Source organism: Mirounga leonina, unplaced genomic scaffold, assembly GCF_011800145.1.
Source record: "Mirounga leonina isolate KUSES-001 unplaced genomic scaffold, KU_Mleo_1.0 Mir_93, whole genome shotgun sequence".
Lineage (NCBI taxonomy): Eukaryota > Metazoa > Chordata > Mammalia > Carnivora > Phocidae > Mirounga > Mirounga leonina.
In genome coordinates, this window is record NW_023270854.1 from 48591212 (window position 1) to 48605313 (window position 14102).

At 36.8% G+C, this 14102-nt stretch overlaps 1 protein-coding gene across 6 annotated transcripts in view; it reads left to right on the forward strand.

Annotated features, from left to right (window-relative positions):
* Positions 1–14102, forward strand: part of ESCO1 (establishment of sister chromatid cohesion N-acetyltransferase 1) — an 80799-nt gene that overhangs the window by 16888 nt on the left and 49809 nt on the right. For 3 of the 6 annotated variants that reach the window (XR_004677664.1, XR_004677663.1, XM_034996177.1), the window contains exon 1: positions 8703–11993. The gene's annotated coding sequence lies outside the window, so the exon portion shown is untranslated. Of the gene's footprint in view, positions 1–8565; positions 8666–8702; positions 11994–14102 lie in introns of those variants that run through there. The other 3 variants (XM_034996178.1, XM_034996180.1, XM_034996181.1) reach the window with 3 other exon arrangements.

Below are 14102 nucleotides of genomic sequence, written 5' to 3' on the forward strand. Positions count from 1 at the left end.
TTGGGTAATCACTGTTGTGTTTTCTGTCATTATAGGTGAGTTTTGCCTGTTCTAGAACTTCATGTATGTGGGATTATGCAGTGTGTACTATTCTATTTGACTTCTTTCCCTTAAGATAATGGTTTTTAATTTCTTCCATGTTGTTGTGTAAGCAACGTGCTTATGTTTTTTTCCCCCATGAGTATTCCATTGCATGAAAATGCCACAGTTTATTTTTATATACCTAATAATTGATGCAGGAAGTCAATATTTTGGCTATTATATGTAAAATTAATAGAAACATTTTTGTGTAGGTCTTTTTGTGGTAATGTTTTTATTTTGGGGGGTAAATAATTAGGACTGGAATTTGAGTCAGAGGGTAGGTAAAATTTAACTTCATTAAGTACCAAACTTCCGAAGTGTTTATTCCATTTCATCCTACCAGCGGCATTCTTAAGAGTTCTGCACTGTTCACAAATACTGGATTTTGTCAAGTCTTTTTAATTTTAGCCATTTTAGAGGGCTTGTAGTAGTGTCTCATTGTGTTTTTGATATGCATTTTTTTTTGTAAAGATTTTACCTATTTATTTGACAGAGAGACACAGCGAGAGAGGGAACACAAGCAGTGGGAGTGGGAGAAGGAAAAGCAGGCTTCCCGCCGAGCAGGGAGCCCGCGCGAGGCTCAATCCCAGGAAGGACTCTGGGATCATGCGTGGAGCAGGCCCTTAATAACTGAGCCACCCAGGTGCCTTGGTACGCATTTTTTTTTTTTTTAAAGATTTATTTATTTATTTATTTGACAGAGAGAGAGAGAGAGAGAGAGAGAGACACAGCAAGAGAGGAAACACAAGCAGGGGGAGTGGGAGAGGGAGAAGCAGACTTCCCGCGGAGCAGGGAGCCCAATGCGGGGCTCGATCCCGGGACCCTAGGATCATGACCTGAGCGGAAGGAGACCCTTAACGACTGAGCCACCCAGGCACCCCCTTGATACGCATTTTCCTGATGACTCATATTGAACACTTCCTCAGATCTTTATTGGCCATTTGTAAATTATCTTTTGTGAGGGGTATGTTCAGTTCTTTTGCTGTCTAAATGTGTCTATAGATTTTTTGTTCCATTGATTTGTCTTGCTTCAGATATTATGCTCTATAATTATTATAGCTTCCATCTTTGTCATTTTCTTTCAAAATGGTTGTATATAGGATCCTTTCCATTTCCACATAAATTTTATTTATTTTATTATTTATTTATTTATTTTTATTTGAGAGAGAGAGAATGAGAGAGCACGAGAGGGGGGAGGGTCAGAGGGAGAAGCAGGCTCCCCGCCGAGCAGGGAGCCCGATGTGGGACTCGATCCCAGGACTCCAGGATCATGATCTGAGCCGAAGGCAGACTCTTAAGGACTGAGCCACCCAGGCGCCCGGAGGAGACTGGATATCTTGATAATATTGAATTTTCTAAATGTGCTGTATTTCTCCATTTAAGACTTACTTAATTTCTCTTAGTAATGTTTCATGGTTTTCAGTGTAGAAGTATTTTTTTTGTCTTTTAAATTTATTTAAGTATTTAATGTTTTTGATGTTCTTGTAATTTGTGTTTTTAAAATAATTTTGTTTTTCCAGTTTTGTTTTGCTAGAATATAGAAATGTAATTGGTATTACTTATTGGCTTTTATTCTGTGACCTTGCTAGATTCATGTATTTAGTAGGTTTTTAAACAGATCCTTAGTGTTTTCCACTTGAATAATCATGTCAACAGGTTTTTCTTTCTTGTTTTTTTTAGTCTATGGGCTTCTTGTTTCTCTTTCTTGCTTTATTGTATTAGCTAGGACCTCAAGTACAATATTGAATAGAAGAGAGGACATCTTTGCCTTCTTTCTGAACTTAGGGAGAAAGCAGTCAATATTTTACTCTTGTAATGTAAGCTATAGGTTTTCTTGTTAGAAGCTTTTTATAAGATTGAGGAAAGTCAAAATAATATACTATGTTAATGGAATAAAGGGGGGAGAAACACATGATTACCTCTGCAGATGTAGAGAAAGCATTTGACAAAATCCAACACCTTTTCATGATAAAAACACTCAAGAAAGGAATAGAAGGGCATCTATGAAAAGCCCATCTCTAACATCATACTTAATGGTGAAAGACTGAAGGTTTCTTTTTTTTTAGTTTTTAGTTTTTATTTATTTATCAGAGAGAGCATAAGCAGGGGGAGCAGCAGGCAGGAGAGGAAGAAGCAGGCTCCCCACTGAGCAGGATGGTGCAGAAGGCAGAGGCTTAACCAGCTGAGCCACCCAGGTGTCCCTGCTCTTGCCACTTTTATTCACCATTGTACTGGAGGTTCTAGCCAGGGAATTTAGGTAAGAAAAAGAAATAAAGGCATCCAGATTGGAAGGGAATAAGTAAAACAGTTTTGCAGATGACATGATCTTATATGTAGAAAATTCTAAGAAATCCACAAAAAAGGCCCCAAAGCCTGTTAGTACTAATAAGTGAATTCAGCAAGGTTATATGATATAAGATCAATGTACAAAAATTAGTTGTATTTCTGTATACTAGTGATGAACCATCTAAAAAGGATATTAAGAAACCAATTCCTTTTATAATAGAATCAAAAAGAATATAGTACTTAGGAATAAATTTAACAAATGAAGTGCAAGCCTTGTACACTGAAAATTCTAAAACATCATTAAAAAAATTAAAGATGACATAAATGAAAAGCTATCCATGTTCAAGAATTGGAAGATTTACTACTAAGATGGCAGTATTCCTCAAATTATCTGCAGATTCAGTGCAACACCTATTAAAATCCTAGCTGACTTTTTTGCAGAAGTTCACAAGCTGATCCTAAAATTAATATCATATAGCCAAAATAATCTTGAAAAAGAATGGCAAAGTTGTGAGATTCACACTTCCTTATTTCAGAACTTAACTACAAAGGGAGCCAAGAGCATATTATGGGGAAATGACAGTCTCCAATAAATGTTGATGGGAAAACTGGACAGCCACATACAAAATAATGAAACTGGGCTACTATCTTAAATTATACAAAAAATTACTCAGAATGGATTAAAGACTTGAATGTAAGACTTGAGACCATAAACTCCTGGAACAAAACATAGGGGGTAAGCTCCTTGATACAGGTCTTGGTGATGATATTGTGAATATACATTAAAAGCAAAAGCAACAGGGGCACCTGGGTGGCGCAGTCAGTTAAGTGTCTGATTCTTGGTTTCAACTCAGGCCATGGTCTTGGGGTCGTGAAATCGAACCCTCTGTTGGGCTCCATGCTGGGTGTGGAGTCTGCTCAGGACACTCCCTCTATTCCTCCATGCATGTGCACGCGTGTGCTCCCTCTGTCTCAAATAAATAAATCTTAAAAAAAAAAAAAACGGCAAAAGCAAAAATAACAAGTGGGACTGCATCATACTAAAAGCAGCTTCTGCAAGGCAAAGGAAACTATCACAAAACGAGAAGGTAACCTATAGAATAGAAGAAAATATTTTGCAAATTATCTATTTGATAAGTGGTTGATATCCAAAATATATAAACAATCCAATTAAAAATGGGCAGAAGATCTGAATAGACATTTTTTTCAGAGAAGACATACAGATGGCCAGTAGGTATATGGAAAGATGCTCAACATCACTAATCACCAGGAAAATGCAAATCAAAGCCACAATGAAATACCATCTTACACCTGTTAGAATGACTATTATCAAAAAGACAACAAATAACAAATGTTGGCAAGGATGTGGAGAAAAGGAAACCCTTGTTCACGGTCAGTGGAGATGTGAATGGGTACAGCCAGCATGGAAAACAATATGAAGTTTCCTTAAAAAATAAAAAATAGAACTACCATAGGGTCCTGGGTATTTGTCAGGAGAAAACAAAATACTATTTCAGAAAGATATATGCACCCCCTGTTCATTGCAGCATTATTTACAATAGTTAAGGAAACAGCGTAAATGTCCATTGATAAATGAATGGATAAAGAAAAAAAATATATACAATGGACTATATACACAATATATGCACAGTGGAATACTACTCATCCATAAAAAATGAAATCTTGCCATTTGTGACAACATGGATGGACCTTAAGGTCATTATGCTAAGTGAAATAAGTCAGGTAAGACAAATACTGTATGATCTCACTTATATATGCAGAATCTAAAAACAAACAAAAATAAGAAACTAAGCTCATAGATACAGAGAACAGATTGGTGGTTGCCATAGGTGGGGGGTAGGTGAAATGGGTGAAGGGGAAGGGGGCCAAAAAATTCAAACTTTCAGTTATAAAATAAATAAGTCATGGGCATGTAATGTACAGCTTGGTGACTATAACTAATAATATTGTTTCGTGGGGTGCCTGGGTGGCTCAGTTGGTTAAGTGTCTGCCTTTGGCTCAGGTCCGGGGTCCTGGGATCAGGCTCCACATTGGGCTCCCTGCTTGGCAGGGAGCCGGCTGCCTCTTCTGCCCCTCTACCCCTGCTTGTGCTCTCTCTCTCTCGCTCTGCTCTCTCAAATAAATATATAAAATCTTTAAAAAATATATTTTATATTTGGAAGTTGCTGAGAGTAGATCTTAATTTTCATCACAAGAAAAAAGATTTTAGTAACTATGTATGTAATCAATGTGTTGTATCCCTGAAACTAATACAATATATCAATTATATCTCAGAAAAAGTTTACTATAAGGCTACAGTAATTAAGAGACTTTGTGGTACTGGCATAACATCATATAGATGAGTGGAACAGTGTAGAGAGTCCGGAATTAAACCAGCAGTTGATTTTTGACAATATTACCAAGACAATTCAGTAGGTAAAGAATGGTCTTTAACAAATGGTGCTCTGACAGTTGTATATTCACCTGCAAAAGAATGAAGGTTTTACTCCTACTTTGTACCGTATACAAAATGAACTCAAGATTGACCAGAGATCTAAATGTAAGCTAACACTATAAAACTCCTAGAAGAAAACAGATGTAAATCCTCATGGTTTTGAATTAGGTGGTAGTTTCTTAGATATGACATCTAATCACAAACAACCAAAGAAAAATAGATTAATTGGACATAACTAAAAATAAAGACTTGTGCATCAAAGGACTCTATCAAGAAAATGAAGCAACAAGTAACAGAATTGGAGAAAATATCTGGAAGCGATGCATCTGCTGAGAGTCTACTATCCAGATAAAGAACTGTTACAACTCAATAATAAAAAGAAAAACGACCCAATTTAAAGGAGGAGGAAAGGATATGAATATATATTTCTGCAGAGAAGAAATACAAATGGCCACTAAGCTCATGAAAAGATGCTCACCTAATTAGTCATTAGGAAAATACAAATCAGAAGTACAGTGAGATACCACTTTACACCCAAAAGGATGACTAAAGTTTAAAAAGATAGTAAAAAATGCTGACCAGGATGTAGAGAAATTGGAACCCTCCTACATGGCTGGTGGAAATGTAAAAGGATACAGCTGGTTTGGAAAACAGTCCCTCTAAAGTTAACTATCATATGGTCCAGCAGTCATACTTCTTTGTGTATAACCAAAAGACTGGAAACCTGTGTTCACACAAAACTCATTAGGATTGTTCATAACATTATTTGTGATAGCCACAAAGTAGGAACAATCTGTCAGGGGTGCCTGGGTAGCTCAGTCGTTAAGCGTCTGCCTTCAGCTCAGGTCATGATCCCGGGGTCCTGGGATCGAGCCCTGCATCGGGCTCCCTGCTCTGCGGGAAGCCTGCTTCTCCCTCTCCCACTCCCCCTGCTTGTGTTCCCTCTTGCTGTGTCTCTCTCTCTGTCAAATAAATAAACAAATCTTTAAAAAAAAAAAAAAGATTTATCTACCCAGGTGCCCCTAAATAAATAAAATCTTAAAAAAAAAATCTGTCAAACATCCATGAACTGATCAATAGTTACACAAAATGTGGCATGTTTATACAGTGGAATAGTACTCAGTCATAAAAATCATAGGGCATTACTGATAAATGCTATGTTATTTGAACCTTGAAAACATGAAAGAAGCCAGTCACAGAGACCATATGTTGTATGATTCCATTTATATGCAACATCTAGAATAGTCAGATCCATAAAAACAGAAGGTAGATTTGTAGTTGCCAGGGCTGGAGGGAGGAGGAATGGGGAATGACTTTTTTTTTTTAAGATTTTATTTATTTATTTGACAGAGAGAGAGAGAGCAAGAACAGGAACATAAGCAGGGGGAGTGGGAGAGGGAGAAGCAGGCTTCCTGCAGAGCAGGGAACCCGACGTGGGACTCGATCCCAGAACCCTGGGATCATGACCTGAGCTGAAGGCAGATGCTTAACGACTGAGCCACCCAGGCGCCCCTGGGGAATGACTTTTAATGAGCATGTTTTTTGGGGGATTTTTTTGAGGTCATGAAAATATTCTGGAATTAGATACTGGCAATTGTTACACAACTCTGAATGTACTAAAACCCACTAAATTGTATACTATAAAGAGGTGAATTTTATGGTAAGGGATTATATCTCAATCATAAAATTTTTTTTGGATATTTTAAAAATTTATTTCAGAGAGGGGAGGGGCAAGGAATTTCAAGCAGACTTCCCTGCTGAGCGTGGAGCCCGATCCCACAACCTTGAGATTATGACCTGAGCCGAAATCAAGAGTTGGATCTTCAACTGAGCCACCCAGGTGCCCTAATCATGAAATGTTTTTTTAAAAAATGACTAATATTAAAATATATTGGGTGATAATACAATCCAAATTTTTTCTTTTTTTTTTTCCTTTCTGTTTAAAAATTTTTTTTATAATCATGGGGTGCCTGGATGGCTCAGTCAGTTAAACATCTGCCTTTGGCTCAGGTCATGATCTTAGGGTCCTGGGATCAAGCCCCATGTCTGGCTTCCTGCTCAGTGGGGAAGTCAGCTTCTCCCTCTCCCTCTGTCTACAGCCCCCCCCCGCCCCCGCTTATGTGCTGTCTCTCTCAAATAAATAAATAAAATCTTAAATTTTTTTTATAATCCAAATATTTTAATGATTAAAATTTGAGTACATTTTATTATAAAGCACCGTGGGAAATTGGATTATTGTTAAATTCTCAGTATTTTCTAATGTGCCTTGTAAGATTTCTTTTGTAGTAAAATATAAATGTTATTTTTTTCTATATTTATTTATTTGTCAGAGAGAGAGAGAGAGTGAGAGTACAAGCATGGGGAGGGGCAGAAGGAGAGGGATAAGCAGGCTCCCCACTGAGCAGGGAGCCTGACGCAGGAATCATCCCAGGACTCCGGGATCATGACCTGAGCTAAAGGCAGATGCTTAACTGACTGAGCCATCCAGGTGCCCAAATATAAATGTTATTTTAGGTTTTCTGAAGTGGTCATTTTATGTAAAGCTTAATTATTGTGTTTTTTTGACCCTGATACTGTTTTCATTAGGATTATATTAATCTAGCTCTGGGTTGTGTGGGAGGGGCCTTGTCAATTTGTTAACAGATGAGAGGGTGCATTTCAGTTCTTATTTGCAAGATATTATTTAAGGGTTATGAAGAAAGGGGGTTTATTAAGTTGTGTAATGCTAGATTAGTGATGGTTGCGTGAGGGGGCAAACTAGAATTGAAGTGGTCCTTAGCACACCTTGAACAGGTGATTGACAAATACTGTAGAGTTGTGTATCAGTTTATCTCTTTTATAAGGTAGGTCCCAAATGTATTAAAATACTTAGAAATTGGGAGGAATAGCTGTAAAAGAAGAATATTCATCATTTTAAAAATTATAATTTTTAGTGCTCAAGTAATAAAGGAATATAAATGAGTTTTCTTTCTTTTTTTGTTCTGTTTCTGGGGCTTAATCTTGGGTAAGTTTAGAGCTTCTCAGAAAGTAAAAATTAATCACAGTATGTATTAGCTATTGCTGTATAAGAAACTGCCCTAGAGCTCAGTGCCTTAAAACAGCAGTTAATTGATCACACATCTGCAGAGCAGCTGTGGGTTAGGTGATTTAGGTTAGGCTTGGTGGGCAGCTGTGGGTGTGGGTGGGCTTTATTTCTCACTGTGGGTTCGGCTTGTCACCTCATTTGGGGTTTGGCTCAGTTCTACTCTTTATGTTTATTCTGGGGTCTAGGCTGAAGGGCTGCCTTCATCTACCTGGTGAAGCTCTTATGGTGATGGCAGAGGTGCAAGAGGGCAAGCCCAGCTGCACAAAGACATTTCAAACCTCTGCATCGTTTCTCCTAATATACCATTGGCCAAACCAAGTTAGATGGCTAAGGTTATGGGGGCAGGGAAGTATACTCTGCCCACCATGAGGCCAAAGGAAGGCATGTGGTCAAGTTCAGCACCAGTTGGGAAGGAAAATATACTCCTTCCATGCAGCGGAGGTTTGGAGGTGGTGATTGTATTTGAAGAAAAACCTAATCTATTATATGGTGTAAAAATGAGATATGTGATGCTTGTTATTAGGCAGTTGTTTACTTAGTCTAGCTTAGTCTTAAGCTGTTTTAATATGAGTTAGTAGACAATAGTAATTTTATATTCTTATGTGTTTTAATAGATTGTTTTACTTTAGTTACAGGATTCTTTTTTTTTTTTTTTAAGATTAATTCCCAAACACAGGAAGTTATTAGGAGCATCATTCATTGGAAGCATCATCAGTCAACTTAAAGAAACAGTGATATGTGATTTTTGTCTCAGTAAGGTAAGTGGCTTATACTTTTATAATATAGTGCCTTCCAAGATGAATTAGTGTGCCAAATATAACTTTTTATTTTCAGAGAAATATAACTTATATTTTAATTTTGATTAGGTTATATGTCTATATAATAAAACATTTGAATGGGTATATAGTGAAAAGTAAGCTTTTTCACACTCCTGACACTTGGTTTTGTAGTTCTCTTTCCCAGAAATCTTCACTATTATATTTATTATGTATCTTTCTATACCTAATGTGTGCATAAGCAAGCATATGTTTCTGTGCATTTCCTTTCTCCCACTTTTTTCCTAAAAAATTGCTGTTTTTACCCTCTTCTGCACCTTGCTGTTTTTGGTTTAACAATGCTTCTTGGTTGCAGGTGCAGGTCCATTTCAGTTACTTACAGCACTATATTTTTTGACAGCTTTATTAAAGTATAATTTATGTACAGTAAACTCCACTCTCTTAAACTGTACAATTTGGTGGATTTTGACAGATATACACACTCTTGAAACCACCACTACAGTCAAGACACAGAACATCTCCATCGCTTCCAAAAGTCTGTCTCTCCCTCCTCTCTGACCTTAGGGAAGGACTCATCTGCTGTCTTACTGTAGATTACAGTTGACTCTTGAACAACATGGGTTTGAATTGTGTGGGTCCACTTATGCGGATTTTTTTCAATAAATACATTGAAAAAATTTTTTTGAGATTTGTGGCAATTTGAAAAAAACTTGTGGAGAAACCATGTAGCTTAGAAATACTGAAAAAAATTAAAAAGTTAGGTGTTTCATGAATACATAAAATATATGTAGTTTATTACTTACTACCATAAAATATTCACAGATCTATTATAAAAAGTTAAAATTTATTAAAATGTGTGCAGACACAGACCATACATTGCATCATTTACAGTAAAAAATCTAAACAAAGATGCAGTATTAAATCATAACTGCATGAACTTAACTGTAGTATATACTGTACTACTATAATAATTTTGTAGCCATCTCACGTTGCTGTTGTGGTCAGCTTAGGTGTTTGAGTCTGCTTAAAACACGGTGGTGTGATCTAATCATCTCTGTGTGAGCAATTTGTCTCTGCAGTAAATTGCGTATCACAGTAAAAAGTGATCTCTGCAGTTTTTGCGTATTTGCAGTACTGTAAACCTTGAATAACACCATGGGACCTGTTTCAAGTGCCACTAGTAATGCTGGAAGTGCCCCCAAGAAGCAGGGGAAAGTCATGACATTATAAGAAAAAGTTGAATTGTTTGTTAAGTACCATAGATTGAGGCCTGCAGCTACAGTTGCCTGCCAGTTCAAGATAAATGAATCCAGCGTAAGGACCATCGTAGGAAAAGGAAAGGAAATTCTTGAAGGTATTGCTGCAGTTATGCCAGAAGGCGTCAAAACCTTGTACTTTTTGAAATACCTTTTTATCTTGTATTGAAAATGCAGCTTTTATGTGGGTGCAGGGTTGCTATAGGAAAGGCATACCTATAGACTCTAATATGATTTGAGGAAAGGCAAAGTCATTATAGGACAACTTAAAGCAAAAGGAAGGTGAAGGGTAAAGCTGGAGAATTTAGTGCCAGCAAAGAATGGTTTGATAATTTTAGAAAAAGGTTTGATTTTTAAAATGTCAAGAAAACAGGAGAAACAGCTTCTGCTGACCAAGAGGCAGCAGATGAGTTCCCGGATGGCATTAAGAAAATCATTGAGGAGAAAGAATATCTGCCTGAACAGGTTTTTTTACTGCAGACAAAAAGTGCCCCATCCTGGAAAAAAACATACAATAAAGGACATTTATTAATATGGAAGAGAAATGAGCCTTAGGATTTAAGGTAGGAAGGGATAGGCTAATTCTTCTCTTTTGTGCAAATGCAATTGGGTTTGTGACCAGGACTGTCCTTATGTATAAAGCTGCTAATCTCCAAACCTTGAAGGGAAAAGATAAACACCAGCTGCCCGACTATTTTTTTTAAATCTCTACATCCAAGGTGGGGCTCAAACTCATGACCCTGAGATCAGTCACATACTCTACTGACTGAGCCAGCAGGCACTCCAGACTTTTGGTTGTACAACAAAAAGGACTGAACGACGAGAATCTTTTTTCGGGATTGGTTCCATCAATACTTTGTCCCTTAAGTCAGGAAGTACCTTGCCGGTAAGGCACTGCCTTTTAAAGTTCTTTTGATCTTAGACAATGTCCCTGGGCATCCAGAACCTGATGAGTTCAACACCAAAGGCATCAAAGTGGTCTACTTGCCCCTAAACACAAAATCTCTAATTTAGCCTCTAGATCAGGAGGTCTTAAGGACCTTTAAGGCTCATCCACACATGGTACTCTCTAGAAAGGATTTTCAACACTATGGAAAAGAACCCTGATAGAACATCATGAAAGCCTGGAAGGATTGCATCATCAAGGATGCCATCATTGTTTATAGAACAAGCCATGAAAACCACCAAGCCCAAAACAGTAAATTCCTGCAGGAGAAAAATGTGTCTAGAAGTTGTGTATGACTTCACAATTTACAACAGACCAATCAAGGAAATTATGAAAGAGATTGTGGATATGGCAAAAAAGGTGGGGGGTGTGAAGGGTTTTAAGGTACAGATCTTGGAGAAACTCAAGAGCTGATAGATGCCACACAAAAGGAATTAATAGAAGATGACTTGATGTGGATAAACACATCTGAACCAATGCCAGACGTTGAAGAAGAAGATGTGGATGAAGCAGTGCCAGAAAACAGATTGACATTAGACTGTCTGGCAGAAGGATTCTAATTATTCAAGACTGCTTTTGACTTCTTCTAGGACATGGACCCTTCTATTATATGGGCACTGAAACTAAAGCAAATGCTAGAGGAAGGATTGGTACTGTGTAGAAACATTTTTAAAGAGATGAAAAAGCAAAAATGTCAGAACAGAAATTACAGTGTATTTCCATAAAGTACACCAAATTGGCTTGCCTCTCCTGCCTCCCTTTTCGCCTTCACCTCTTCTGCTGTCCCTGAGACACCAAGACCATCTTCCTCTCTTCCTCCTCTTCAGCCTACTCAGTATGAAGAGTGAAAACAACAGGGATGAAGACATTTATGATGATCCACTTCCATTTAATGAATAGTAAATAATCATCATGCCATACAGTTAATAAACTTATCTGTTGTGTGTGTGAGTGTCTTCGTGTGAAAATCTAATAACTGAATGGCAAGAACTGCCTGACATGGTTTTCTGTCAACATCATCATCACCATTGCTTAAGTTTTCATCGTGTAGAAAATCATGTACAAGACTTGTATGGCAGTGGATAGCCTATCCTTACGTAGGCATAAGGTGAGTGATATTTAATACAAAATTAATAATGTGTTAGTTTTCTTACTGTTTTAGAACTTTCAAAGAATTACGTTACCATATGCTCTGTCTTGTAATTGGAGAAACTGTATATCAGCCTATCATCACAGGTAAGTGGTTTTTAGAAAAAATGTGTTTGCAGTGTTGTGTTAATGAATATGACTGTAATACTTATGACATGAAAATTGTATAACGATTCATTCATTAGTGTATATGCTAGTCCAGTGTGAAGCAACTGATCTCTTACACTGGGTACTGTAAAGCAGTCATACTGCTTCTTCATTATCAGTGCATGAATTGTTATATCTGTAAGTAAATATGAATTTCTTTTTCACATGTTTTCATTTTTGATGTCTAGTGTTGGTAATAGCATTTAAATTTATAGTGTTTTGTATTATTTAGGACAATATTGATGTAGGTCCTGACTGATGATGCATCTTATGAAACAATGATGTCAACTTACGGTATTGATAAATACAGTATAGTACTGTAAATTTATTTTCTTTTCCTTATGATTTTCTTAACATTTTCTTTTCTCTAGCTTTATCATAAGAATACAGAATAAAATGTATATATCACAAAATATATATTAATTGACTGTTTATGTTATTGATAAGGCTTCTGGTCAACAGTAGGCCATATTAGTAGTCACATTTTTGGGGAGTCAAAAGTTAATGCAGATTCTTGACTGCACTGGGGTTCGGCACTCCAACCCCTGCTTTGTTCAAGGATCAACTATAGTTTGCTTTTTCTAGAATTTCAAGTGGAATCATACATTATGTACTCTTTGTGTTCACCTTTTTTCATTCACCATAATGGTTGTGAGGTTCATCATATTGTTCCAATAGTTCCTTTCGATTGCTGAGTACTTTTCTATTATATTATTGATATACTACATTTTATTGACCCATTCACCTGACCTTTTTTTTTTTTTTTTTTAGATTTTGGTTATTGTGCATAGAGCTGCTTTGAGGATTTTTTTTTTTTTTTTAAGATTTATTTATTAGCACGTGCATGAGAGAGAGCGGTGGGGAGGGGCAGAGGAAGACAGAGAGAATCTCAAGCAGACTCCCTGCTCAGTATAGAGCCTGATGTGGCGCTTGATCTCTCAATTCTGAGCCGAAATCAAGAGTTGGGTACTTAACCGACTGAGCCACTCAGGTGCCCCTGCTTTGAAGATTTTTGAACATGGTTTTTACATGGTCATATGTTGAATGAGTAGGATTCTTGCCTAAAAAAAATCTTTGTCTACCCCAAAGATTTTTGCCTTTGTTTTCTTCTTGAGCTTTATAGTTTTATATTCATTTCTTTGGTCAATCTCACATTATTTTTGTGGGTTGTATGAGGGAAGGGTTGATGTTCTTTTTTTTTTTTTCCCATCTATTTAGATTTCCAGTAGTTCTAGCACCATTTTTTCAGACTTTGTTTTCCCTATGGATTTGTGTTGGCACTTTTGCTGAAAATTAGTTGATCATAAATGTATGGGTCTGTTTTTGGATTCTCTATTCCATTGATCTCTGCTTCCTTTATCAGTATTACACTGTTTTGATTACTGTAGATTTACAAGTCTTGAAGTTTAATAGTATCAGTATTGTAAAAAAATTTTTTAAAAAGGCTTTGACTATTGTACATAGTTTCTGCATTTCCATGTAAGTTTTAAAATCAGGTTGTCAGTTTCTGTATAAAAAAACTGGAAATTTCGCTTGGAATTGAGTTGATGTGATTGCGTGGTATTCTGTTGGGTGTATATATAATTGGGTCAGTTATATAAGTAGCTTATAGTGATGTCTCCTGGGGTATTCATTCTGTTCATACAGTGCTGCAGTTTTATATTTATTTGTGTCTTTGAGCACTTGTGCATGTGTGTCTGTATATAAAGTCCTAGGAATGGAATTGCTTCAAATTTAACCTTTATAATTTGATAGATACTGCCTAATTGTCCTGTGTAGACACTGAATTAGCTGTCACAAACCTTTGCCAAGACCGTGTTCTTAAACTTCCTGATCTTTGGCCAGTCTGATAGGTGAAAAATGGTGTTTTGTCTTGGTTCTAACTTAAATTATTCTGTTATTATCACACCAGCCATCTGTG